This window comes from Ammospiza caudacuta, chromosome 8, assembly GCF_027887145.1.
Source record: "Ammospiza caudacuta isolate bAmmCau1 chromosome 8, bAmmCau1.pri, whole genome shotgun sequence".
Lineage (NCBI taxonomy): Eukaryota > Metazoa > Chordata > Aves > Passeriformes > Passerellidae > Ammospiza > Ammospiza caudacuta.
In genome coordinates this window covers 18312091-18339962 of record NC_080600.1, presented here as the reverse complement: position 1 = coordinate 18339962, position 27872 = coordinate 18312091, and the positions used below count along the sequence as shown (strand labels likewise).

Sequence of the window (27872 nt, the reverse complement as noted above, 5' to 3'; positions counted from 1 at the left end):
GGAGTCTGTCTGTCCTACTACTGCACGGCCAGCAGTAAATTTTGCCCAAATTTGATGGATGTGTAGTGTGGGGGCCTGAAGAGTGGCCTGGGCAAAGGGTGCACAACAGTAGCTTTGTGTGTTTTCTTCCTAAAATCCTGACTGGCAAGGTCAGGACAGAGCTTACCTGAGGCTGTTCACAGAGCTAGTGACATGAGTGTCTGTGGGATGAGCAAGGTGAGGGATAATCACCTCTCCTTCCATGGGGTGCCTTCCACCCCAGCAGCTCCAGGACCTCCTTGCGTGCCAAAATCATCATTGCTGGGACCCACAGCTGTCAGCAGCTCATCCTCACACCTGTCACAGCACAAGAGAGGGAGAGCACTGCATGTGGTGAGCAGGAAGAGAGGTTTTCCATTGGCAGTGTGCATTTACTGTGCCAGTGCTGCCAGCTGTGGTCAGTTTGGAGCAGCAGTGCTTGTGTGCACCCGTGGGCACACGTGTAGGGGTGTGGGGCACACAGCAGTGCCCAGGTGAGTGCAGAGCCCATGGTTGGCCCCTGCCCTGCACACCACACCAGCCCACAGCCTGCAAGCAGCTGTGGCACAGCTGGTGCTGACCTGGTGGCTGGGAGCCAGGGGCTCGCTGCTGCTCTCCAGGGGCAGGAAATTGCAGTGGCCAGCAGGGGCACAGGGCAAGAGGTGATGTCAAAGCAAATGGATTTCATACAGTGATGCTCTGGACTCTAGTTGGGGTGAGCTGCAAAGAGCCCCAGCTTTCAGATGCATGTGGTGTTTCACAGCTTTGATCCCACTGAAGCCCATGGAAACTCACCAGTGTGGCAGGATTTGTGTCAGAGCTCAGAGAGTAAATAAACACGCAGAGGAGGCTCCCAGCAGCAGTGGCCTGGCGTGGCTCTGGGTGCTGCTGCTGTCACTGGCAGCTCCGTGCTGTGGCAGTAAATTCTTGCAGGTCTCCATAACTCACCCCAAACACCTCATTCATTTTTCTTACAAATGCAGTTTCGCCATAATCTCCAAATTCAGGACTGGCATGAGTGATACGTGTTATCCTGGGATGTCAGCGAGGACAGGTAAAAAAATTCTCTCTCCCAGTTTCTGCTTTAACAATCAGTTCAGGCTGGACGCACATGCACTGCCCTTTCAGACACTCATTACCTCCAAAAGCCAGGATATTCAGAAGAGGAGAAGGCATCAAGCCTGGGTGCATGGAGGGAATGGGGGAACAGAAACATCCTCCTCCCAGCCATAAATCACAGAAATCGAATAAAATCATGTCAAATTGAGGGACAAAAAGCCAGTTATAGATCCATTTTGCTATGCCAGCCGACATGGCTTCCATTTGTGACTCGTTGAGTGACATTACTTATCCTGAGTGCTCCTCTGACAATATAAGCTCTTAATGTGAAGACATCTGTAAAATTACAGTAAAATGAATGAAACCCAGAAAATTATGTAAAGTTTACAGAGTTGCTATTTTTTTCTTTTTTTCTTTTCTTTTTTTTTCCCTTCCTTTTCTGAGGCCTCCTCTCAATTTCTGCCTTCTAAATGAGGATTTGGGCAATGCTTCAGCTGACAGTGCCTGCCTGGAGCAACGGACTCTTCTGCTTTTGATGCATCTGAGCAACCTGAAACTAATACCAGCATGCACTGTACAGTGAATAGACCTTCATGTTGATGAGGCAAATCCTGCAGCACTTAAAAGCAATCTGTGCTGAAGTGTCCCATGTATCTTCGTCTTCAAAGTGCAACACACTTATGAAAATTGCAGATGCTGCAGTGCTATTTGTCTGGAAGGAGACATTACAGGTGACATATGAACCTGATTTCTCAAACAGATTAGGTCTGTGAGAGGATTAAGGAAACATCAATAAATTAAGATGTAGAATAAAGCTCCTGCTGTTTTCCTTGGCCTCTCTCTTGCTGGCTTGACAGTCAAGTGCTCACGACTGCAAACTTGGCAGAGCACCAGGCATCCCTTCTCTGCCTACTGCTGGAATATAAGCAGATCTTATGCTGTGATTGCCCCTTGGCAGAGAAGGCAAAGCCCCAGTCCCCAGTTCCCCTGGCAGTGCCCCCTCCCCAGGCACCTGCCTCCAGCCCCTCGGCCAGCAGCCCTGTGGGCATGCAAGGCACCCAGCAGGCACATGCAGATTTGTCTGGATTTTCTTTTCTTCTTTTTCTAGCTGTGCACTGCAAACCCACGTGGTGCTCTCAGTGACCCCAGGAACAATGTCATTAAACCCATATCACAGCCCCATTTGCAGCAGCTCTGCGCTGCGCTTCCCAAGGAGACAAAATACAGGAAGAGAAACCAAATTCCTGCTGCCATCTTCAGCTCTGCCCTGATAATGCACTGCAGCAGGGCTGTGCAGGGGCAGCACACTGGGCAACCCACAGCCCCCCAGGCTCCCACAGGCAGACAGATCCCTGTCCTGGCTGCTCATGGGAAGAGCACTTGGTGCTGCCAGGAGTGGGTGCTGGCTGCACTGCATGGACACCACCCCAAAATCAACGCTCCATAGATAAATCATCTGAAATCCCAAGAAGTGTATCCTTCATAAAGCATTCACAGTGACAGAGCAAGGCATCAAAATATTTTGCTTTTTCTTTAAAACAGATTTTTTTTTTTGCTGTTGCATTGGATAGAAATGGATTTTTTTAGAAAGGGTGAAATAACGCCATGAGAGTCTGTACCAGCTAAACAATCTAGACTGATCTGAACTACATCTTTTTCCTGATTTGGTTAGAAATTGTGTGACTCCCCAGACTGCATGGAAAAAAAACACACAGTGAGAAATTACTGTTTTCTTTATGAGCACAAATCCAGGTGGAGAAGGTCAAAGATAGGAAGGCAGATAAAGGGAACAGATATGACCTTGTCTGACCAAGGTTACAGCAGATGCCTTCACCAGCACCCACATTCGGTTGAAGCAGCTGGCCAGTGTTATCCCCTTGGGACAGGATTGTTCACACAAGGAATTAGGAAGGACCAAGGGGTGAAGGAGCTTGGCTCTGTCTTTCCCACCTGCAATGGGAGCAGGGCAGCAGAATGCAGGCCCCAGAGAGCAGTCGGGGAACGTGCAGGCTGCACTAGCAGCAGGACTCCCACACTGAAGACGGCTGCCAGCCATTCTCCTTTTTGTCAGCACAGTCTGCTTCACGGGAACAAGGGAAATCTCCAAACCTGGGACATAAAAAAGGCATCAAGCAAAGACACAGAAGTCTTTCCATTGTTTCATTGCAGATAATGGGTGGCAGCTACCACTCTGAGATCAAGTCTTCCACTGCTGAAGACCTCCAGCTGAAACATCACCAGTCATTTACAACCTGCCATTAAACATATATGGTTATTATATCTCCTTTCTCTGCTATTTGCAGCCTCCGGACTTTTTGCTCAGGCTGCACATAAGTTCTTGTGCAGAAAGATATAAAAGGAGAAAAAAAAATAACAATCTTGATCTCCCAGAAGCTGTCTCAGGCTGGGGAGAGAAATCATGCTGTTGTCCCAGCAGGGTGGCACACTCAAAGAGAATTATCAGAGTAACTCAAGGTACACATATAGCTTCTCATGGTGTGTTCCAAACCCTAGATACTTATATTATCCTACATACTTCTGGGCATGGCACTCCAATATTTCTTGCATTAAGCCCATCTTAAACAGGACTCCAAGAGTTTGATTTTAGTTGCAGGTAGTCACAGGAAAATCTAATGATTAACCAAACCTTTTTCTTCCCTGTAGCAGTAACACCTGTGTCTCTGTAGCTATTAAATGTGTAATCCCAGAGGCACTACCAGCCTTTGCTGATGGGTTCAGCTTTGGGCAGAGGCACAGCCATCATAAAACCAGCTGGTATTGTCTCCATCAGACCCAAGGGAAGCTTCTGGCAGCTTCCCAGAGAAGTCACCCTTGTATCCCCTTGCTACCAAGACTTTGCCACACAAACCCTGTCTTCCATCCCCAAAGCAAGACCAGATCTGCAGGGAAAGGTGATATCCTCTGTTAAACCCTCTGCTGTGGCAAAAGCTGATGGAGGAGTTTTGGAACCGCTGGTATCCCACAGACCACTTGGCAGCCACCCCTGCACAGCAGCATGGAGGAAAGCCTCACCAAAATCTGCCCAAGAATTCTTTGTTCAGATCAGAAAGACCACCTCTTCCTACAAACCTTCCATCACCTGAGATACCTCCCCAAAGAGATGACATGAGAGAAATGATGGGAAAAGGAATGATCAAAGAACACTCTTATCAGGATTTTTGGCAGCTTGCTATCATCCCAAATGTAGGCATGGCAGGTACTGCTCTGGAGCACTGATGGACCCATGGCTGCACAGCTGTCCATACTAAGGGAGATGTCCTTAACAAGCAGGAATCCTGCACAAAGAAATCAGTGCTGGGAAAAACCAGACTTCCTCCCCAGAGGTGTCTGACCTGGGGTAGTTCACGTGAGCATGCCTAACAGAGCAGACACCATCACCCAAATTTAACTTGTTCAAGTAACTGGCACCCAGCCCACTGCTCTCTGCAATGAAGCCAACCCCAGGTTATCTGGCCTGTGCAGCTGTTCAACCTGAGGTTATTCCTCATGGACTGTGGTTGGCACTCTCTAATGCAGCTTTGGCATTGTGCTTACAGAAACAGCTTGTTTCTGTTCACTAGGAGTCAGTGCTGTAGTTTGATGCTTTCTCTTGCATTTTCAGGTTCCCATGGCTCCCACATTCTGCCTTGCTGTGATGTTTGTGTCAGCCAGCTCATGGAAATTTGGCACTGAAATGGTGCAGAGTTGCATTGTTTTCTCACTCTGCAGTTCATGATCCCTCCCGTTCCTCTCAAATCACAGTTACAATGAGGGTGGCCAAGCCTCAAAGACAAAAGCATCTCTGGGATGTTTATCCCACCTTCCTCTTGGACACATAGTTCATGTAGACATGACCAAAGTGACAGTGACGGCAAGCCCAGAGAATGAGAGGAGGGTGAAATTCAGAGCTTAGAAACACAAAAACTGCTGTAACTCAGGGCAGGTCTCATGTCCACCACGGGAATCAGTGGTGGGAGACATCAGGAGCAAGAGCAGACCTGACTACAGCTTTGCAAACTACAAAGCTCTTACTGCATTTCCCTTTTGCAGAAATCAAGACTCATCCAGATGAGGTTCAGCAGAAACTCCAAACTGAAACCTGGACAGGTAGCATCCAGTTTGTTCCTCCTCTGCTAAAAGCATCCATAAATTAAAACGAACTGGATCTTTCAATTGGTTTTGCTTGTGTATTTATGTTCCAAAAAGAGCTAAATGTGTTTGGCAGATTGAGACAGGTATGATGGGCATAGGGCTAGAGATCACCCATCCCCCAGAGCTAAATAAAAGTGAGGAAATATTCTCTGCTAAGGAACATCAGCTCTCCATGTGCTGCATCCAGATACAGCAGCATCTTTCCCACTTTTCTTTTTACTCTCTTCCTACTGGTAGAAATGGTCAGGAGAGCTCCTCTCCCAGAATGACTTACTCTTCATTCAGAGCAGAATCTTTCCAAGGTGAAGCTATTCAAATTAAACCACAAATCTTCTCACCTAGAGATAACACTGCTGCCTTCCCAAACCTGTTCTCATTTTCTTTTGCCATTTTGACACCATTAGCCCTCCACAAGCACTAGCACACACAGAGATAATTCTGTTAATTTTATCATGCTTGGAAAGGCACAGAACAGCTTAAACTCAGCCAAATGCTTGGCTCTGCCTTTTCCCCACCGTATAATATCCTTTTGTATATAGCTCTGCATGGCAACTCATTTATATCAAACCTTACCAGTTAAGGGAGGAGGAAAGGGGGGCAATCAATAGTTATCTTGCCAAGGGGATCTGCAGTCAGTAGCCTCCACTTTTCCTGCAGGCAGAGCCAGCTCCCACTCGCTGCTCCCCAGCCAGGCTGGTGCTGTGAATCCCATGGCTGCACACCCACAGCTGGGCAGCAGGTACCAGCCATGGCTGGCCACCCATGGAGCTCATCACAGCCAGCCATTGGCTGTGGCTGGGGGCTTGGGAACACAAAACCTTTCTATCCTTGGGCTTTGGGGGAACTGCAGGACGTGAGGGAAACAAGCATTAACAAGAATTTCCACAGCTGTATGGTATGAGCAGGGCCTGTCAAAAAAAAAAAAAAAAAACATGCTCTGCATATAAATTGAGGTGAGGAGCTGCTTTTGGGGTGCTGATTTCTGGTGCAGATTTTCAGGCAGACAGCCCAGGGCCGTCTCCCCGGCTCTCTCTGGGGCTGCCAGGGAGCAGCAGACAAGGCAGGTGCAGCATCAGGAACCCTGGGCAGAGCTGGAAATGCTGCTGAGTGTGCTCCCAGCAGTGGCATGTGAGGGTCACTTCAGTGGCACTGAGGGTCATCGTCTCAAAGAGGGGACACCAGGGCAGACAGGGTCTGGGGGAGGGCTAGAGCCCTCCACTTCCCAGCACAGCCCTCACCTACACCCAGGGAGATCACCCCCAGAGGGACAGACAGAGGGAGAAAGCAAACATTTGTACCCCAATTAACTGACTAAGATTTTCTAAATTAGTATATTCCTCTCTACACAGTTTTTGCTTCAAGCACAGAGTAGAAAAAAATCGATTTGCTTCTCTCAGCCCAATTCCCTTTTGTCTAATGGGGCTGTTGTAAATGCCAATTTTACTGTCATTTACACTGTGCCCATCTGAGCTATTTTATCAATACTTAAATAAGAATACTTTAAAGTAATGTGTATTTTTATTTGAATTCCAATTTATGTTCAGATGCTTTGACACAAATCTAGTAAGAAAGGCTCACTATTTTCATAGAACAAATTAAATTGTATGTTATATAGCCACACAAGTAAATATGTTATATCATTGGATAAATAAATACTTGTGATTAGATACAGTATCTCATTCTTACCTACACATAATAGGGAGGCTAATGGAAGTATTGTACAAATCACTGTGCTTTAATAGTTAGCAGTCCATAAAAATCAACCTGAAAGACAATAGGCAAGAATAAGCACACACACACAAAAAGGCTAAACCCAGTTTTCTGGACCAAGACTTCCTGCTTGCCTGTTTCTGACTCAAAGCAGCTTAGACTCATTTTCACTTAAGCCAGTGCCTCTGGGCGGAGAGGCAGAAGCGTAATTAGTTCTGCAGAAGATGTGGGAGGTGGATGAAAGGTGATGATGGACCCTGCTGGTGGGATGGATGATAGGGACGGACAATGGTGATGGGCTGCCAGAAACGGGGCAGAGTTAAAGCTGCAGAGCCAGAATCAGTATCTGGATAAACCAATAGCCCAAACTGCCCATTTGCAGGGAGTTTGGGGAGAGCATTGGTCTTGGTTCATGTTGTCAGACAACGCTTTCCTTCTGACTATGGAAGAGAAAATCAGTTCTTTTTAAGCTGATAAACACATCCCAGATGGGACCCAATTTGTTGTTTGGATATTACAGGCTGAGAGACAGACTGGAGTCCTGGCACGTTTTAAAGAAATTGTGGCTCTCTCGTCAGCTAAATTAGTAATAGATAGCACACGCCTGTTATGGAAACCAAAGAGGGCTAATGGTAATCATTATTTTCTTCCACCCACCCTCTTTTTTGCCTGCATTTTGTTTCAGATCAACCTGCACTACTTTTTCAATGTTTCCACTATATTTTTCCTTTTTAAACAACCTCTCCCTCCTTTCTCTAAATCCTGCAACCTGAGTTTAAACTAATTGGACATGCTAAGAAATGGAGCTGCTGAATGTACATGGAATTTTGTGTAACCAAGACTGTGAGATAGTGATACTGAAACCAAACACTACACACCAGCTCTTTTCTTTCTTCCAGAACCACAATTATTCACCAAATTAGTGTTTGCTAGCTTCTTGAGGGGCACGATTTATTTTTTTCAAATTGTGCAGTCAGTCTAAGCAATATTTTCTATATGGTAGGAACAGGCTCAAAACCAGCAGGCTGTGCAGATGGAAATGGGGTATTTAACATCAGAGTGATATAGAATATACCAGTCTCAACATCCATCTCTGAGTTAAAATGTAGGCCAAAGCTGGGGGCAGCGTTTCCAGGAATTATTCCCTAATTTCCCCTTCTCTTCCCTTTTCACCCTGACAGAATTTACTGTGTTTGGTTTGGTTCTCATTTTGGCTTTCACTTCCACTGTGTCTCATCCAGCAGCTTTTTCTCCATGTGCAGTACATGAAATCCCATTCTTCTTTGAAAGGAAAAGCTTCCCATCTCCAACTGGTGTGTTACTGAGAAGCCCCAACTCCTTCTCCCTCGTGTGTAGGGCCAATGTGGCCTCATGACAGCAATTGCTTCATGGCATGCAGGGTCCCAGGCACACTGCAGTGCCAGGTCAGTAACCCATTCATGTTATATTTGCCATGCCTGGTACCTTATTGAGTGCTAATTATACCAACCATAGCTTTTTCCAGCTCTTGAAGCAATATAAAGTTTTTGAGCACACCCAGGGTCACCAGCCATGAAGTATGTGATAAAAGGGCTAAATAGACAAGAAAACAGTCACCATTGTTTGGAGAGGTACCAGGTATTTCCAGCATGTCTAAGCCCCTCCCTGGTCACCAATTCATTGCAGTTCTCCCTTCTGTGTGACAATCTGTCACAGGAAAACACAAGATGCTCTTTAAAGCTTATGTGACCTTTAGAGGTTGAGCCCAAAGCAGTTTTGCTGACATCTGGCACACGAGGGACTTGCCATAAGATGGGATAACAACAACAACAACCACGGCTCTGCAGGGCCAGCATCTGTCGGTCCCAAGGCACAGGGAAAGCAGCACAGAAGAGGGAGGCCAACAGTACCTGAGCTGGCCCTGCAGTGCTGAGCCTAAGTCACATCTTCCCTAAGTCAGAGGGGACAGAGATACCAGCAAAGGAGGCAGCCTGGTGACAAGGGGGTTTAGTGAGAGCACACATCATCATTTATCTTTGGATAAGGAGAGGGGGTCCTCAGAAGCCTGGGTCATATAAGCTAGCATGTCTCTGCAATAAGAAGACTGTGTGAAGAATCTGGTCTAAATTATCAGAACAAAGTAACCAAAATGAGAAATCGTTAAACAGGCCTCAAGCAAAGTGAGAAGAAATTCAGCTTAATGAGGAAGACAGAGAGAAGTGAATCTATAAGGGGAATAAAATATTCAGGTGGCATTTTTCATGGATTGAAGGGAGAGTCTAGACTTTTTCCTAATCTGCATGGAGTTCTGACAGTGGGTTGGGCTGGGCTTTCTGCAGTGTGCTCAAAAAGCCAGATTTATTTTTCTGGCTACCCTTAGAAACCACAGCACACTGTCAAAGTGTCAAAAAGCTGCTTGTGCTTATCTGTTCCCACACTCCTGCCCTTGAAACATTGCCTCTGCTTCTGGGAGAGGTGATATTTGATAATTCAGAAATGGGCTGTTATTTAGCACAAAATGTAACCAAAGCACTCAGAGCTCCCTAAGTAATGGCTGTGCTGGCCCTGCTGCAGCAGCCTAAGAGCTGGGCAGGTCCTCTGCTCCACACAAGGAGATGTGGTGGGGAACAGCTGAATCGCCCACTCAGAGCAGAGGATTTCCCCTCCCCAGCTGCTCCATCAGTGGAAGAGATGTGATGCTGCTCCAGCAGGATGGTGAAGCACGGGGACTCCATATTTCAAACAGCAGAGGTTAAGCAAAGTGACCAATTTCCTTGGGCTAATTGAGCATGCAATCTGCCTGCTTGTAAAGCCTGTATTTGGCCAGGAAGATTTATTACTATTAGTAATGATGAATGTCCTGGAGCAGTAAGGGCAGGCCTGAGCTGCAGATCGTTAACTTTAAGTGGTATGATGTTGACGAACCATTTCTATTATCGGTTACTTTGTTCTGAGTTAACTGTGAATTTAGACCTAGTTCTGTAATAAAGTGCTCAGGGAGTCCAGTGAGTCTTGTTCTCTGTGGCAGATACTAAACCTGTAGGGTTTTGTCCATATCCTGATGAGCAAGCAGTTCTAGCTCATCCTGAGAGGCTGTGAAATGATAGAAGACTGCTCTGTATGAGAGTTTGGAGTCAAGCCTCCATCTATCAGAAGCAGAGGCTGAAATGGAGGATTGGCATGCCTTTGTCATTGGATTTCAGAATAACACCTCTTTATTATCTTCATTGTCCTCAGAAAGTCAGCACCAGTTCAGAAGTTTTGTCTGTGCTACAGAATGGTCATGTCCATCACAGGGGTGTGGATGTAGCCCTGCCTTCTCTTACATCTGCTTTAAAATCAGTTGGTCAGTTTGTATAGGCTGGAAATTGCAATGTAATGGTCTCTGCAGTGAAAAGTGCTGGATGTTTTACTGCCTAGTGTAATATCTGTCACCCTCCACATTCATTTTTTGCAAATACTCTCCATTTCCTTGGGTGAATATCCATTAGTGTATACAGCTGCAAAGCCCCAGAGCACATCTCACCTTCTCTGCCTTCTTTCCTCCCCAGCACTACTTGTGCTTAATGTCATATTTGTACAAAACACTCTCTGTTTCTGCACTGGCAGAGCACAGTGGTCCTCTAGAAATTGTCAGTGAGTGCTTGATACCAAGAGCTTATTTTGTTATAAATCACTCTCAAAGATCCCTGTGACCTGCAAAAAATACTTTTGTGTTGCTGTCTTTACAGCTGTATGTAGACTAAAACCAGATGTGCTTCTGTGTTTCCACAGTAATTATTGTCTTTCGTGCTGCCAGTGCAGCAGCACTGACTGCTCCAGACGACATCGTGTGCATTGTGACTGGCACACCACAGAGCCAAGCACAAACCTTTCTGGATCTCCATGTCACTCGTTGGCCTCTGTGGACCCTGGGCCATGGGCCCTCAATTGCAATGCTGCAAGGAGTGCAAGGAGTCTGCTGCCCAGGGTAACCAACCTGGAAGCTGAAAACTAATGAATTTGCCTCTGAGGCCTAATTGTAAGAAAAGTAATTAATCTTGCTAGGTTTCACTCATCGTCGAGCAAACTTTTGCTGATGAAGAAGAAAACTGCTGAGCATTCCAATTCACTCTCCAAGTCAGCCTCTCCCTGTTGGACTCTGTAGGTAATTGGCACATCGTTCCTATCCTATTTTCTGCACATTCCCCAGGAGGCATCCCTGAAAGGAAGGCGTCAATGTCAGTGAGAGAGGGGCTTTTGCAACTCAGACTTTTGTTCCCTCTCCCAAAGAAGTTCCAAGTTTGCTTAGTGCCCCGATTTTGCTCAGAAGGAAAGGAGGAATGTGCAAAACAGCTGTGAGAAGGCTCCACAGCAGCTGTGTGTGAGATCACACAGCCCTGCCACTGAGCCAGTATGAAGCAAGCATGAATCCAGCTCACATCCATCCATGGTTTAAGCCTCTGTGACGGTGCAAGAGATGGAGATACAAAACACTGGGTGTAACCTTAACACCCTTCAGGCATCCGGCCTATCGGAGGCATTTGTTTTAGTTAGACTCAACTGCTCTGTCGAGCTGTTCTATGGGGAGCCTACACTGGCTGGCAGAGACGTAGCCACTGCTCAAGATGCCCTGTGCAAACTCCTCCGTGAGCTGGCAGACTCTCAGGAGAGTGCAGAGGAGCTGCCAGGGGGCTGTGAGAGCAGGACTGGCAGAGTCAGCAGGGTGTCAAAGGGGCAGCAGGATCAGGGGCACTCAAGGAGCTGTGCAGCTGCACAAAGGCAGCCCTGCCTGGTCTGGAGGAACACCAGCAGCACTCCCATCGCTCAGGCTGGAAGTGTTGCCCAGGTTTTATGGGAGCCTTACGCTGAGATCTGGTTATTTCACTTTATTCGCCTTTATACACTTTATTCTGACCTTTCAAGGACCAGAATTTATTCACTTAAATTCCGATCACTGTGATTCTTTAGGCTTGCTGCACAGGGGCAAGCAATTCAGTTTCTGGGGAACATGTATGGGTGGTACATGTACATGATTTTTGCCAATCGTGTGAGAAAAAAAACCTGATAAAATACAAACATTAACATAAAGGGCAAAGAGAAGGATGAGAAAACAGTTAGAGAAATCCATGAGTCAAACAAGAGACACTCAGATGGCTACATTTGTTCTGCTCATAATAAATATTTTCTCACACAAAGTACTTTATTACTAAAAAGAACACAAAGGCTGAATCCTTATGCTTTGATCTTGGAACCACTTCTGGAAATGCAGAAGTTCTAGCAACATGTAAAAATGTTCATGTTTTAGACAAATTAAAACAGATTTTTAATTACCTAGTTTAATTTACATGTGTACATGATAACAAAATGCAGAGAAGATACTTTATTAAACACATTAAAATACTAAAACTGAACAATGGGGCTAGAGTTCAAATGTCAAAACACTCAAAAAGAACCCTCTGCCTCGGTATCCTGTGAAATGAGAAGGATGTGATGGTAAGACAAGCCTTTTTCACCTCTACTGGTGCTTCGGAGCATTTCCATTCACTGCCAATGAATGGACCAAATCAAGACCATTGAGATTAGATTTCTTGCTTGTCTCAAAAGCTTTAAGTGGAAGAAACATTCTGCTCCCAAAAGGAGTTGTAAAAGACCTATTTAGTGCATGGAGATTTTCATATCTTAGCAGACTCTAAAAAGGAAAAATAATTTTCAAAAGTTATGTCAGCCATACACTGCAGACAGGAACGGGTATGAGCCAAAGGCACGGCAGAGATTCACAACAACTGGAGCAAAAACTGGTGACAGCCAAGGCTACACTGTCCTGCAACCTTGGAGCTCCTGTCCGCAGGCAGGGCAGAGGGAAAAAGTGCAGCAGAAACAGAAAATGACCTGTGGCCCAAGCCATGGTACGTGTTTACAATGAAACAATGTTTTAGCGGTTTAACCTGAGATGCCTTTTTTTGTTTTTAAATATCAACGGTTTATTTTAGAATAACTGTAATCAACAAAATCTAAGGCAAAGTACAGCTGTTATCGCTACTTGCACCATCTCTTGCAATTTTAGGGGGAATTAGATGGAACTCAGCATAAGTAAAATCAGTTCAACCTTTTAGAGAAAACAAGACTGGAGATGAGCTGAACTAAATGGCACAGCAATGCCATGTCACACGGTGCACCTGGCAGCGGTGTCGTGCTGGGCCAGCTGCAAAAATGAACCGGCTTTGGAGCTTCAAATCTTGTTATGTAGTGCCATCTTGAGGTCTCGGGAAAGGAAAAGCAGCTTTTCTGAGTACAGACAGTTTTTATCTGGTTGTAGTTGGAGCAGTCCATTCTTCAGGGTGTATGATTGAGCACATTCAGATGGATTTGTGAACAGAAGACAGGAACTCACCTGGCTGGAGCACCACTGGCTCTTTCCCTGCTCCCTGGTGGCAGCAGCTCTTTGAAACACCTTTCCCAGAAACATTTCACCTATCCAGTATTTAAAACCCCCAGTGACAGACATCACACTGTGACTGCAGGTGTGATTGAGGACCACAGCACATGGCTGCTCCTCTTTGGCAAGGCACAAACACGCAGCTGCTCCTCTGCCGTGTGCAGCCAACTTCTGTCCCTCCTGGGAGAGAGCTGGCAATGCAGGGAGCTGGAGCCATGTGTGCAAACCCCACTTGCCCCCAGTTACTGTAAACATAGTGGTTTGACAGCTTGGGTGCCTGGTGGCCACACCTCAGCCACTTCCAGCACCAGTGGCTCAGGGCTGGGGTTTTCCATGGGGATATTGTGTCATGGTGGAGCAGCAGTCACCCTGTGCCTGGCTTTGGGTGCAAGGGCTGGCCACAGGGCCAGAGGGCAGCAGGATGGGAGTCACAGGCTGGAGTAAGAACAAGGCAGCAGAGGAAAGTTTAGAGGAATAACCTGAAGGGCCACACGGGGAGGGCACAGTAGGGACATCAGGAAGCCAAGGTGCATTGAAGGGCAGCATAGCTTGGCTATGGCACCTCACCTGCCAGATGGTGCCTGAAAAGGGAGGGGGTGGTTGGGTCTTGGGGTGGCACTGTTGGAAAAGAAATGAAATTTAGCAAAATGTTTAATTATAGTGAGTTGTGTGTGAACTGGTTTGTTAAAAGGTAGTTTTGTAGCTGTTGAAAGTATGTTGGGTTTTGTGTGTAACTTAGCAGGTGGTCTTAGGGATTTAATAAATATTTAAACTAGTGCAAGAAAGTAAGAATGCTAAACTGTCTGGAGGCAGCATACAATGCTCTTAGAATAAGATAAGCAGAAGATTAATGATCTTGTTTGTGAACCAAGGAATGTATCACAAGGGGTCTGTGACTAGGCAAGGGGAAGGGGGAACTGTTTCTTGGAGACTTTGTTGTGAATCGCATGTATAAGAGGGAAGCACCCATACGTGAATTTGGGGGCTCAGGGTTTTGGGACGTGAGTCCCCCAACTCCCCGGGCCCTTAATAAAGCACCCACAAAACTTATCCGAGTTTTGTGTCATTTATCAATCGGGCAACAGCACTGGGGGCTGAAGAAGGGGGTCTGGGCAGTGGCCCCAGCAGTGGGGCACAAAGGGAGGGGGTGCCCATGGAGGGATACAGTCCTACAGAGCTGGGGGTAGCATTCCCCCCATGGCACCAATGTGTGTGTGGGGACATGCCTGGTCCTTTGACACCATCTCCCATGGCATACTCCTGGAAGAGGTGGCAGCCCATGATGGGGACAGGTGCACTCCTCTCTGGGCTAACAACTGGTTGGATGGGTGGGCCCAGAGTGGTGGTGAACGGTGCTGCATGCTCCTGGGATCCAGTCACCAGTGGTGTCCCCCAAGGATAGAATAGGCCCCAGTTCAATTCAATATCCCTACTGATGATCTGAGTGAGGGCTTGAGTCTACCATCAGCAAATTAGCAGACAACACCAAGCTGGGTGAGAGTGCTGATCTGCTGAAGTGCTGGAAGGCTTTGCAGAGTGATCTGGGCAGGGTGAAACAGTGGTGACAAGTGGCATGAGGTTCAACAAGACCAAGTGCCAGGTCCTACACTTGGGTCACAACAAAGCCATGCAGCTCTACGCGCTGGGGCAGAGTGGCTGGAAAGCAGCTCAGCACAAAAGTACCCGGGACACTGGTTGACAGCAGCTGAGCATGAGCCAGAGTGTCCCCAGGTGACCAGAGAGGCCAGTGGCATCCTGGCCTGTATCTGGAATTGTGTGCCCAGCAGGACCAGGACAGAATGTCCCCCTGTACTTGGCACAGATAAGGCCACTCCTTGAAAGCTGTGTCCGGTTCTGGGCCCTTCTGCTCGGGAAAGGCTTTGAGGTGCTGGAGTGTCCAGAGAAGGGCAATGGAGCTGGTGGAGAGGCTGGAGCACCATTCCTGTGAAGAGGGGCTGAGGGAGGGGGGTCTAACCTGGAGAGAAGGAGGCTCGGGGGGACCTTCCCGCTCTCAGCACAGCCTGAACGGAGCGTGTAGCCACAGGAGGGTCAGTTTCTTTCCCAGGAAAGCAACCAGCAACAGGACAAGGGGACACAGTCTTAAGCTGAGCCCGGGGAGGTTTAGGCTGGACATCAGGGAGTAGTTTCTCAGAGAGAGATTAGATACTGAAATGGGCTGCCCAGGGGGGTGGTGGAGCCGCCGTTCCGGGAGGTGTTCAAGAACTTAAACATTCAGTGCCATGATCTAGTTGGCACGGTGCTGTTCAGTCACAGGCGAGACCCGACGATCTCGCAGGTCCGTTCCAGCCCGATGGATTCGGTGACTCCGCGCTGAGGCTGAGGCCTCCGCCGCCCTCGGCGGCTTGCGTGAGCGCTCGCGACTTTCCGGCCGCCTCGGCCGCGCGCACGGCGGGGCGGGGGTAGCGGGGGGGTGAGCGCGCGCTCCCCCTCCCCCCCGGCAGCCCCGCTCGGTGCTTCCCGCGCGGGCCGCCCCGGGGCGGAAACGCCGCTCGCGCCTTCCCGCCGCCCGCTCGGCTCTTTCCGCCTCCCCCTCCGGGGCGCTTCGTTCGTTTCCGCGGTCGCTCGGCTCTTTCCGCGGGGGCCGGCGGCGCGCTCGGCCGTTCCCGCCGCCTGGCGGGCGCTCGGCGCTTTCCGTGAGTGCTCGGCGGTTTCCGTGCGGGGCCGGGCGCGCTCGGCGCTTGCTCCCTGGCTGGCGCTCCTCAGTCGGCCGCTGCCTGCCTGTCGCCGGGCTGGGAGCGCCTGTGTGTGTGAGTGACGCGGCGGAGGTGTAGTTTGACGCGGTGTGTTACGTGGGGGAGAGAATAAAACTGCGGCGAGATCCCAGGCGCGAACGAAAGCAGTGACGGAGCAGCCTGGTAACCGGTAAGAGGAGGACGGCGCCCAGCAAACAGGGGCGGGGGGGAGGGAAGGAAATGGAGCCCGGCGGGGACCAGGGGAGCCGCCGGGCGGCAGGACGCGGGCGCCCGGCCGCGCACCGCCCGCGGGAGGGGCGCCCGCCTTAAAGATGGAGCCGAGCCCTGCAACATCCCCGCCGCCGCCGCGCCGCGAACAAAGGATAATGGCGGATGGGAGCCGGCCCGGCGGCGGCCGCCACGGCCGGGCGGCGGCGGCTCTGTCGGCAGCCAGCGGCGGCGCTCAGCGCGGCGGGGAAGGGGCGCCGCGCCCCCCGGCCCCCGGAGGAGGCGGCGGAGGACGACGACGAGGGGGAGCGGCGGCGGCGGGGGGCGGCCGCGCTCCCGCCCGCGCCCCCTCCCCGCCGTGTGCGCTCCGGCTCTCGCTCCCCCGCTGCCGCCCCCGGCCCCGCCGGGCTCCCGGGTCCCTCCCGCGGGGCCGCCGCGGCCCCCGCGCCCGCCGGAGTTCCGCTTCCCAGGCGCCCCGAGCGCGCCGCACGGATAAACAAACAGACTCCCGCCGTGATGGACACGAGTGCGTGGGGCGCTCCCCGGCTCTGTAACGAGAAGCTTTTAATAAAATCTGTGCTCGGAAGCCGGGGCAGCGCTCGGTCCGGCGGCTCGCTGTTACTCAGTCTCCGGGAGGCCGCGCCGGGCAGAGGTGCCGGTCACCCAACACCGCGCTCCGGGCGGCACCGCGGGCGCAGCCCGAGCCGGCGCGCAGGTCACGTATCAGGGATACGGTTCCCTCCTGCCGCGCTGCTGCTCCCCGGTAGTATTTTTAACCCAAAGTGAACTTGAGCCAGGCTGCGGCTGGTAAATCTCGGTTTGGGATTTGCTTTTGCCAGTTTTCCACAGACCTGGGTGCTGCACAGCGAACAGGATTTGACCTCTCTCCCAGCTTTAGTAGCAAATGTCAGCTCAAATGCCTTTTTCCACTTTACACCAGCCTTGCCTTGCTGCAGCTGGGGGGCTTTTTTCTCTCTTTTTTTGCTAGAATAGAAGACAGTGTTTTGACTTTTTTCTACTTTCAAATCCTGGATATCTGCAGTTTTTTTGTTTTACAGTATTAAGCAAAAACAACCTGGCAGACTTTTTAAGCAAAGGTTGTTACACCTCTTAAATGTATACAGGGATAAAAAGTTTTAAATGGTCATATGATTTTTTTTTTCCATGAAACATTTTTAAAATTTTTGTTTCTTTCTCTTGAATATTGGAATGCTGGCTCACAGTCTGCTTCTGGAATAACACCTGTCTTTTTCTTTTCTTTTTTTTTTTTCTTTTTTCCCCCCTGGGGTTAGAAACATGTTTCCTATTTCTTAAATAAAAGACCAGAGACTTCTTAGAAATATCATGTATCCCTGTTTAGTCCCCTGCTGACCACCACTAAACACGATTTTAGAATACAGGAATTTTGAGACTCTGCTTGCATCCTTTCTTGCTTGTATCAACAAATGTGGATTTATACAGTAAAATATGAAGTCACTGAAATAGGTTTTGTTCAAAATGAATTTTTGTAATTCTCACGTATACTTCCTTGTATGTGAATTTCTGTTTTCTCTCACTTCCACCACCTCTTTTGAAATGAAGGCCAAAGATGCTCTACATCACTTCACTGTGTAATACCAACATGAGAAGAGAGTTTATAAACTTTAAAGTGGTTAATAGACGTCTGAGGACTTCAGTAAGCAATGTAGCTGTCGATAGTGATTAAAGAGAGTGTAATTGTTGGTGTATTTCATTCATTCTTGGTTTGATGGAATACGCACTACATTGTAAATACAGAAATGGGACAGAAAATCCTTGCTTGTTGTTTTTTGTAGTTTTAGAAAAACATTTAATTTTATTCTATTTCATAATAGAGTGGAGGACTCTCAGATCCATGTTTTCAAACACAGATCTCTCACCAGCTTTGTCCCCTCACAGGTCAGGGAGGAAAGGGAACAGGGAGGTGGTTGTGTATTTGCTAAGCATCACTTACATGTGACCTAAAATGAAATTGTTGCATGTAGTAAAGAAGAGTGTAATCATTTTTAATGCTTTAATTGAGAGAACACCAGTATTCAGATTGGTGCTCTCAATATGGTCTTTGGATCTGCACTGAACAGTCTGCATCTAATTTATTTTTTTCTCATAGGTTTGGTGATATGTGTGTCTACTACTCTGGGTAAAAATAGTAAAAAACCAGTCAAACAAAAAGTCCAACACAAAAAACACTCCAAAGGTCTGAAAAGGGTAGACGGGTTTGCTGATACAGAACATTTAGAAACATCTCATTTAGACTGTCACATCATTTCCCTGTCTGTTTCTTGGAAACCTGCACCAGCACAGCGCTTGCTGTACAAACTGTCCTGTAGATGTTACTCTGCAGAGCAGCTGTTCTGCTGCAGTGAGAAGCAGCCTCTTCTTGCCTAAGTGCAGCTACAGCTCTGTAGGTGCATATTTTGATAGGAGACAAGGCCCCAACTGGGAATTTCTGTTGGCACCGTTTTGTAACAAATGGGATATTCACACTTCACCTCTATTTTTGGATCTCTGGAAGCAAGGGGAGATCAGTTACTCATGTCACACCTCTCAAGGCTTTTGTGCAGTGAGAAGGCCGTGTTAGCTTTCTGCCACTAATCTGACTAAAGTTAGTTTTATGGGACGTGACAGCAATCCTCATCTACAGAAACAACCCTACCCAATTTCCTTTGAGCTCTCTCTGCTTCCTACCTGCATACAGCTGAAGTTCGTGAAAAAGCAGTGATTTTTTTTTTTACTGAACCAAAAATTGTGTTGCCTCATCTGCAGTCTGAGGTCATATTTCATAGTGATTGTGAAAACCTGAGCAGCCTGCCATTAATCATCTATGTACATCTCCCAGATTGAAGGCATTGATACCTATTTTGTTCTTCAAAGCTTTTAGATCACTGCAATTAAAAGAGGTGAGTGAGAACAAATACAACACCTTCCAGCTTTCCGTATTTTTGAAACAGCCTTGTCAGCTGCACAGGAGGTGAAAATGTGCCAAGCTCTAGTTGGCTTTCAGGTAAAAGGAGCACTCAAAAACAGCCAAGAATTCTCTGCTGCTGTTTTTGTCTGGCAGTGATGGATTTATAGTATTAGGTGTCAAGTGGAAAGAATAGAAAACTCAGTGTTGGAAGAGCCACTTTAAAGTGACAGGATAAAGAATTTAGAGGATGCATCCAAACATCCTGTTCCTGTTTGGATGCATGTATGTGTTTACCTACCATGTACATACACACAAGTTTAAAGCAGCACTGATACTTGTTAGTTACTTGCAGTGATTCTTGAGTACAGTGCAGAGAGGTACAGGATATTATCCTAAGATAATAAGCAATCCTATTTTTGTCCTAAGAATATTGTGAGAGTTGATATTTTGTTAAAAAAAAAGACCATTAGGTGAAAGATGGAAAAATAGTTCTGAAGATAGGAGTGTCCTGCCAATTGCTTTTCTAGATTTTGTTACATTTCAGTTGTTCTCTGACAGACTACACTGGCTACTTGGGACACAGTTGCAGGAAGCCTTACAGTGAACTATTTTGAATTCACCTTGGTTCAGGAAACTAGAATAAAAATCTCTGGTTTTGATGCTTTCACACTTTTTGGAGGGCAGAGTTAAAGTGATTTGTAAAAATCTCTGATCTTCTAAGTGTTCAGTGATAGCCTGTTAGTCAGTGAGGTTATCATGAAAACTCCTTTTCCCTGCACATGGCAGAACTAAAGCTGGGTTGTATTTTCCTCTTTAGGCAGAAACTTTTTCAGATAGATTCCGAAACTTACAAAAGAGCAGATAGCCTAAGAAATGTGGGAATTCTTGGAGCTTATCTCCTGGCTGATGAACTGAAACCATAGTTCCTCATAGCATTTTTTGGTAATGATACTGGCCAAAGCATCTTCCATGTCTTTTCCATTGCACTCTCACAAATCCTTGGGCTACTGCGTGGGGAAATGGTTCAGCTGTTTGAGAGGTGTGGATCCATTTTCACCTGGATCATCCCTTCCCCTGGCTGCTGCATGGCTGCACAGGAGCTGTACCAGCATAATCAGGGGAAGGGATGGGGCTGGAATGAGCAGGGAGATAAGGGCAGCTCAGTCAGCTCTGCTGCTAAAGGAGAAAATGCAGCCTTTGTAAAAATTTTTAAATTATCGCTGTGTTTATAACTAAGCTGGATGACACAGATCCTGCTGGGGTTCTTGCCACAGAGCTAGATCATTCAGCTAAGTTATTACATGTGCTAACCATGAGCAAATGAACGTGGGCAACAGCTGTTCCCAAACTTCAATATCATGTATTAAACTCATTTGTTCTGCTGCTTATTTACTTGTCTGAAACACCCTTTGTGTGTGTGTTTTTTAGCAAGTTCTCTGTGCACTTCCCTTACTTCCTTTTTTATTCTTCACATTATAAGTTCACCTGTTGCTGTTCACTGCAGCTTTTTGCTGCAATATTTTAATCATCTCTTCAGAAACTTCACAACCTCTTGTGACATTTTGGGCCCAGTATTACATGCACTTTTTCTCATAGGTGCTACCCTAAATTTCTCATTCTCTATGCCATTCCAGTGTCAATTGGATTTTACTTCCCCTTGCACCTTTTCTTGGGCTTGAATGTTAAAATCTCTTCTCATCTGTAAAATCTCTCTCATCATCTTTTACACCCCATTAAATAATGGATGGGAAGCATTGTTTTCTTGCCTTTTTTTCCCTGATGACACAGCATCTGGCTGTGTGTAGCTGGCCTGGTCGCAAAATCCACTGCTGCCTGTCCATTTCTGCAAGTAGCATACAGTATGAGCAGGCTTTGTAAATTTACACCTTTCTGAATTGTAGAGAGCTTTCCTTCTCTTGAAAAAAAAAAAGCCCAGTGCGTTACTGTAGGTGTAGGACGCCTGCCCTCTTTGTGAAACTCATCCAGTTTTTCCCTTTGCACTGATAGGAAAATTCTGGGAGATAAAAGACAGGGAAGGTGTGAGAAAGGGTACTAATGCCACAGTATAACCAACAAAAGTAATGTGTTGCTGTGGTGTTGTCTGAGCTGATACAACTTTATGTGGCTCTCAGGAGACCGTCCTGCTCTTCCTCCTGCTCCTGGCTGTGTGGTGTTGGACCATCCCTTTACATTGTCCGTAGCGTTGATTGTATACAAAACCTAATAACCCAGTTCAGATCACTAACCCAGGAGAGAACTGTGCTTTCTTAGTAGGTAATTTTCTCCTGCATGAGTGAGCTGAATTGGTTTGTGATTGAGATCTGTTTGTGCTGGTAGCACAAACACCAGTGCAGGTTTGCAGTGGCGGTAGGGGAAAGAAGGAAGGAAGGAAGGGTACACAGCAGCTGAAAGCTGTGCCAGCAGACCCATCTTGGGGAATGGCAGCATATCCATGACTTGGAGAAAAGAAGGAAGAGTTGCACTCTGTCCTCAGTGATCAGAGCCGCATGAGTTTGTCTTTGCAGCTAGGAAAACTAAGAACACAGTAAGCCGAAAAATAAACAGCAACAACAAAAAGAACCAAAGGAGGAAAGTTTCCTTGTTTTAAAAGCTTGGTGATACCTGTGTGATTGAATTAACTGCTCCTTATCAGAGGCAGATTTCAGTCTTCTCAAGAGGTTAGATCAGTGTACCTCTTAGGTACTTCTCATTATGAGAAGCCCATTCAGCAGGGGAGAATTATGTGTAACGCCTCTGTAGTGAAGCCTAAGTTGAGATGCAAAGCTCCAGAAGGGTCCAGGTCCAGCCCTTGGGTGCACATCCTGTCAGTGGGCCCAAGGCACTTGGCAGAGAGCTCTCTGTAGTGCCACTGCTGCTACAAACTGATAACTGCCTTGGCCTGTCTACCAGATTGTAAAACAATTCATGGTGACTGAAACTACTGGCCTGGAAGTTGTAGTGTAAAGTTAATGTGGATGTGTAACCAGTGCACATTACCCTGGACTGGGGAGAGGAAGAAGTGTGTTACCTGCTGCAAATAGCTGCTTTGTCAGCAGCATGGCTGTTTGAAAAATGCATCTCTGCCCAATCCTCACAAAGCTAATGTTGATTATATAAAAAATACTGATCCTGTTTCCAGCCTCCCACTCCTAACCAGAGTCATCACAACAGTAATCAAGTTACAGAATAGAGGTATTTTTTTCAGCATCTTTGTTGGCTTCCCACAATCTTGTGACACCTATACCCATGACTTGATTTCCTTTGCTTTCATGGACAGGCCTGGTAGCAGCAGGGTAGAGTTGGCTCCACCTTCCCCGTTCCTGCTTCTGTTCCCAGTATGACTGCCTGTGAACTGGATCAGAGAACTGGTCCAGACTAGGAATTAGTTGTGTTTCCTTGTCTGTAGTGCAAATTGGTTGCCTTGTCCCATTTACTAGACAGCTTCACAGACAAGTGTAAAGGTGTAAATAAGAAAGAATTTAGAGGAAACCAGAGCCTGAGCTGGCCGTGCTGCCAGCAGAAGTGCTTGCAAAACTGGAGTTGCAGAAAGCAAAATGGAGATTTTCTTTTGTGTGCAACACATTGATGTGAAACATGAATTATCTTTCTTTCTCTTGTCTTTTCTGGTTCATCAGTGGCTCCCATTGCTTATCAGGGTCATTGCAGACCTTCAGCATTACCAGCAAATCACACCCCTGTTCTGTGGGGACAGTCATGTTGCTCACAGGTAATGGAGGTCTTAAACTCCAGTAAAGTATTTCAAAAACATTATTCTTTCTTCGGAGATGGTGCTTTTGCAGAGTAGATCTGCCTGGCAGGCATGTGAGTGATCTTTCTCCTTTGAAAGGCTCTCCTGCACTGCCCAGGCAAATTTTAGAGATACATGAAAAATAAACTAGAATCCACTTGCTTGATAATGTTAGTCAGAATTATTTTACTACAGAGTTTGATCACTGTTGCATTTCAGTTGGATTTTAGGGAGAGGCTGGGTCATAGATTTAATTTTGGTGCATTAAGCAACATAGTCTGATGATCCTTCAAGCAACAATGTTTTCAATAAAACTAGTAAAGCCAGAGCAATTTTAGGATTTAAAAGCATTTCCAAGTCTAAGCTGTGGTTTAAGATGTAGATGTTTTGTTTTAATGTTGCAGTTAATTTTGTGACTAGGATGCATTCAGAAATTTGACAAGGGCAAGGTTTGTAAGGAAGTGCTGTTTTTCTTGTATATACTGGGGCATACTGTAATCTAGCACTCCAACCTCAGAAAGAATGCAAGGGTTTTCACTTCCTGGAGGGCATTAAAGCAAAAAACATTCTATACTGCCTGTTAAAAATTAAACAAAGGTATTTAATAATAATAATAATGATAATAAAAAACAACGTTGCTTTGCAGGGTTTTTTGTTTTTTTTTTTTCAGAGACTTGATATTTGGTAATTATCAGTGTTGTGTGAATAACTCAGTCTTACTTTCAGGTGACCGATTCTAAAGATACTTATTAATAAAACTGTTAAAGCATTGGTCTGAAACATCCATTTTGTTGTGTTTTCTTTCTGAACTCATAAGAAGCGTTCTTTTTTTTTAAACAAGACTTTCCAATATTTACCAAGTTATAAAATTTCATGGTTTTATACTATAGGTTGAACTCTAGAAATACTACATACGTTCCAAGCATCAATCAGAATGAGTACTGTTTGTTTATATAGTTCATGTCTGTCAAGCTTGCAGTGTAAATATCTCAGGTGATATTTTTTATGAATTGATGCTTTAGCCACTGACATTCAGGAGTGGGTTAGAAACATTAGCCATGGAGCTGTCCCTTCTCACCAGCAGACAAAATCTCAACGGACACAACAAATTCTACCTGAAATCCTCATGTCGAGTTTAAGTGTGCAGCTTATAAATACCTGAAACTCCATGCTTGCCCTAAGTTCCCCAACTGATTTGATAGTCCTCTGCAACAGAAGAATGATGTGAAAGGAAGTGTGATATGTGTCACTTTGGGATTCCGGTGTCTGACCCTTTTCAGTGTACAGTATTTTGCTGAAGTGACCTATGCTATTTGTACCTCAGGCTTATTGTTATTATCATTACTATATTATTGCAAATGGATGATAGAATTCAGGTCACTAATTTAACATTTGAGATGATAAAAAAATCTTTAAATACTGAGAGTTGCTCTCCTTCATTATAGGGTGGAAAAGGAAACATTTACTTTATTCATGGGAAAGTCCCCTGAATGTCTGGGACTTCCCAGAAGATTTGGTTTCAGAATATACATTTACATTCATATTACTTTAGCATGTCATATTTATTCAGTGTAATCTTTTAAGAGATTTTTAATCAGTGTAATCTCTTAAGAACCTTCGGACCAGTCTTACAGTACTCTATTCTGATAAATTACATGTGTCTATTAATATTTTCACACTGTAAAAGTAACAGAGATTCTGAAAACATGTATTTGGAATAGAAAGATTTCAGGTAATAATAAACATGTTTATTGGTTCTCTGGCTCTATCACATTACTCCATTAAATCATACCTGATATGTAATTTAAATTAATAGAATTAAGGAAAGACTTATATAGATGTGATTCCTTTTTCTGTTACAGGTCTGAGATTACTACATGTTGTGTTTTTGTCCCTTGGGCTTGGAGCACTCAGGTTAACCATGGGTGTGTGCCTTTGTAATGCTCTGGTTTTTATTTGTATCTTTCTATAAGTTGTTCCTGATCTGCTCTGAGCACCAGAAGAGAGCTGGGTCATCTGTATGGATTCAAAGTAGCTTTAGCTTTGCTCACATAAGCATTTGTCACAGACCCAGGGACTGAGCCTGTGGATTTCCCTAGCACCTCTACAGAGTGCAGCCTGTGCAGGAGGCAGTCATATATTAAATATCCTTGTCCTAACAACATTTAGTTCTTCACTTCAGGAGGGTGACTCTGCTGAGCAGTCGCTCCTCGCTCCTGTAGTTGTTGGCTGAGAAGTTTCAGTAGCTCCCTCACCTCAGAGATAACCCTTTATTTGATAAAAATTTTTAGAGGCTCTCCCTACAGAGTTTCAGGCTGCCCCAGGCTTGGAATTGCAACAGTTCTTCCAGCCAGTGCCTCAGACCTGGAATGCGTAATGGTTGCTTGGCAAGTGGACAAAGATCCTTACAACATATCACAAGGTTGTCAAAATATGTCATGCAGCATTTAGGTGGTTCTTACTCTGCCAGAATGAATGGCGAGGCAGTAAAAGACCATAAAACATAGAAGTGCATATGGAGGAGAACAAATGTAATATTCATCTGAATTACTCTGGCAGGTCAGGTGGAAATCTCAAGTTCTGACAGCTCTACTCAGTGGAAGAAAGGAACACATGCACCTTCTTTTAGATGCATCTTAGCCTTGCTAACTTGGCATCATTTTCTGCTCTGAATACTCCTTTAATTATTGTAGTGACAGTCCTCTTTTCTCCCTTTCAGTGGGAAAGGAGACGGTCTCTGACCCTTGCAGAATTGTCTCTCCTTTCTGTCACTGGGCTGCCTTGGCTCTTCTGCTGGAACACCTCCACGTGTCAGTGTTTGAGGGGAAAGGAAGTGGCTCAAAATGTTCTGCTGGTTGACCAGTACAGCAGGGTGAATGATTTATTTGGCATATCTAGATATCTGGCTGGTAGGAGAGAACTGTTTCTGAACTCTCACTCCAGGAAGAGCCTGCCTGCTCACGAGGGCTGGTGGAGCTGCTCCGGTGGGCGCTGAGCCCAGGCCAGCTGAGAGCAGGGTGTTCCACCCGGGCACAGGGCCTCCTTAGCAGAAAGGGGTTACTTTATTGTACCCATCTCTACTCGCCTTGCCTGGGGTCAGGCTGCATTGACAGGCTCTTAGATGGCTGCTGTTTGCATCCAGCAAGCTTTCCCCCTGGCTGGGCAGAACTCCCTCGCTTGTCGTGGTACAGATGTAATCATGTTATCCTTTTAACATTGCCTGATGTGCTGTCACAGTTCAACTCTGCAGTGAGAAGAGCAAATAAGAGAAGTGGCTGTCTTCAGGTAGCTGCCCCCATCTGGGCTGAGGTCAGCTTCAATCCCATGGAATCATGGATCCCTCACTTCCCTACCCACAGTTGTTTCAGTCAAAGGTAAAATGAGAATTTGATTAGGCCAGAAATTAAAGCTCATCACAAGTGGCTGTGCTGATTATTGACTTGCTGGGCCTGTACCAATTGCAGAGCCTGTTCCTGGAGTTGAGGTGTATTCAGCAGGAGCCTTAGCTCTCCAACAGCATGATAAAAAATCATTTGGTGCCTATGTTTTATATTGCACTAAAGATACCTGCCAACAAAGGATACCATTCAGATACAATGTTGTGATGGATTTTATTAAGTAGCCAGCAGCTACATGTGGTGAGGTGAGCCACAGTACTTTCAGCAGTCCCAGGGAGAAAAGAGGCATGTATTTTGGCAATTTCATATGGTTTCATTTTTGAGAAAAGAAAGTTTCTACACTTGGTAACAATTGCAAGAAATCTGCCTAGATTGAAAATTAGGTGAGTTTTATGCCCTAAAAATAATGTCAGAGAACAGATGGTAAACTGTAGTAAAGTGCAGTCAGTAACTGAAATGCATAAATATGATATTGGCAATGAATGTGTTAAGAACGACAAAATGGGCAGAGTTCTTAGAAGTGTCTCTGAATAGATTGGATATGTTGGCCAGAACATTCTTGAAAATGTCTTGGTTCTCTAAAATTAAGTTTGCAGATCTCTTCTGGTGGGTTTTGGTTATTTTTACTGTGCTAATAAAGGTGTTTAGAAATAGTTACCACAGTTCTGTTCTGCATGTTGAGGACCACAGACTTAAAGCATGTGAATTAGTATTTTAATACCCTAAGTGTCTTCAATAGGAGCACAGAGCATTTATAAATAGAACATATTTATGGATTATGTTTTCAATAATAATGTTACCTAATGCCTTTGTAACCTTCCTGGAATTTGTTTTGACATTTTGTTTCGTCTGAGTGAACTCTGGCAGTATTTTGGGGGCATTTTGGAAAGGGGAGGGAATAAGACAGTGGAGAGTCATTTGTTTGCTTTTCACTGTTAATGCCTTGGGAAATGCTTGCTCTGGTGTCTCCCCTTGGCTGCTTTACTGGGCTCTGCTCATGTATTCACATAAGGCCTAGCCCAGCTATTAGATAAGATTGGTAAAAAGAGGTGGCTGGTTTGTTTATTTGTTATTTATTTATATTGAACAAAAAAAGGCAGTATAGGTTAAACTTGAATTAAATTTTGTGTACCAAATACTTGCTGTATGCTTTTGTATTTATTAGTGTAATTTGTGGTACAAGGAACTAATTGCAGTTAATAGCTGTCAGAGCCTTTTTTCCTTTGAAAAAGCTTGAAGGCAGAAATACTAGATACTAGTACAATGCCAGGAGTATGGAGTCAGATCAGGAGGACAGAGCAGTGGAGACGGTTCAAGCAACTTTCACTCATACACCTTAACTGTGCCTACTGATTCACCATCTGCCTGGTAAATATCAGCTTGCTTGAGCTATGCCAACAGAGAACAAAATCTAGAGGAGATTGCTGGTGTGGGTGCTCACCACTGTAGCTCTGAGATTACATTTTTGGTCTTCTGCCCTTGTTTTAAAATCTGCCATGGCATTTTCTTTAGTAAAACAGAAGTTGAGTGTGCAACACAAATA

The 27872-nt window shown here is 45.9% G+C and overlaps 1 protein-coding gene across 2 annotated transcripts in view; it reads left to right on the top strand.

Annotated features, from left to right (window-relative positions):
- The first annotated feature begins 16000 nt into the window (after window positions 1–16000).
- The window catches only part of CREB1 (cAMP responsive element binding protein 1), a 37756-nt gene continuing 25884 nt past the window's right edge, over window positions 16001–27872 (top strand). The window contains exon 1 of one of the 2 annotated variants that reach the window (XM_058809102.1): window positions 16001–16219. The gene's annotated coding sequence lies outside the window, so the exon portion shown is untranslated. The remainder of the gene's footprint in view (window positions 16220–27872) is intronic. The other variant, XM_058809101.1, reaches the window with a different exon arrangement.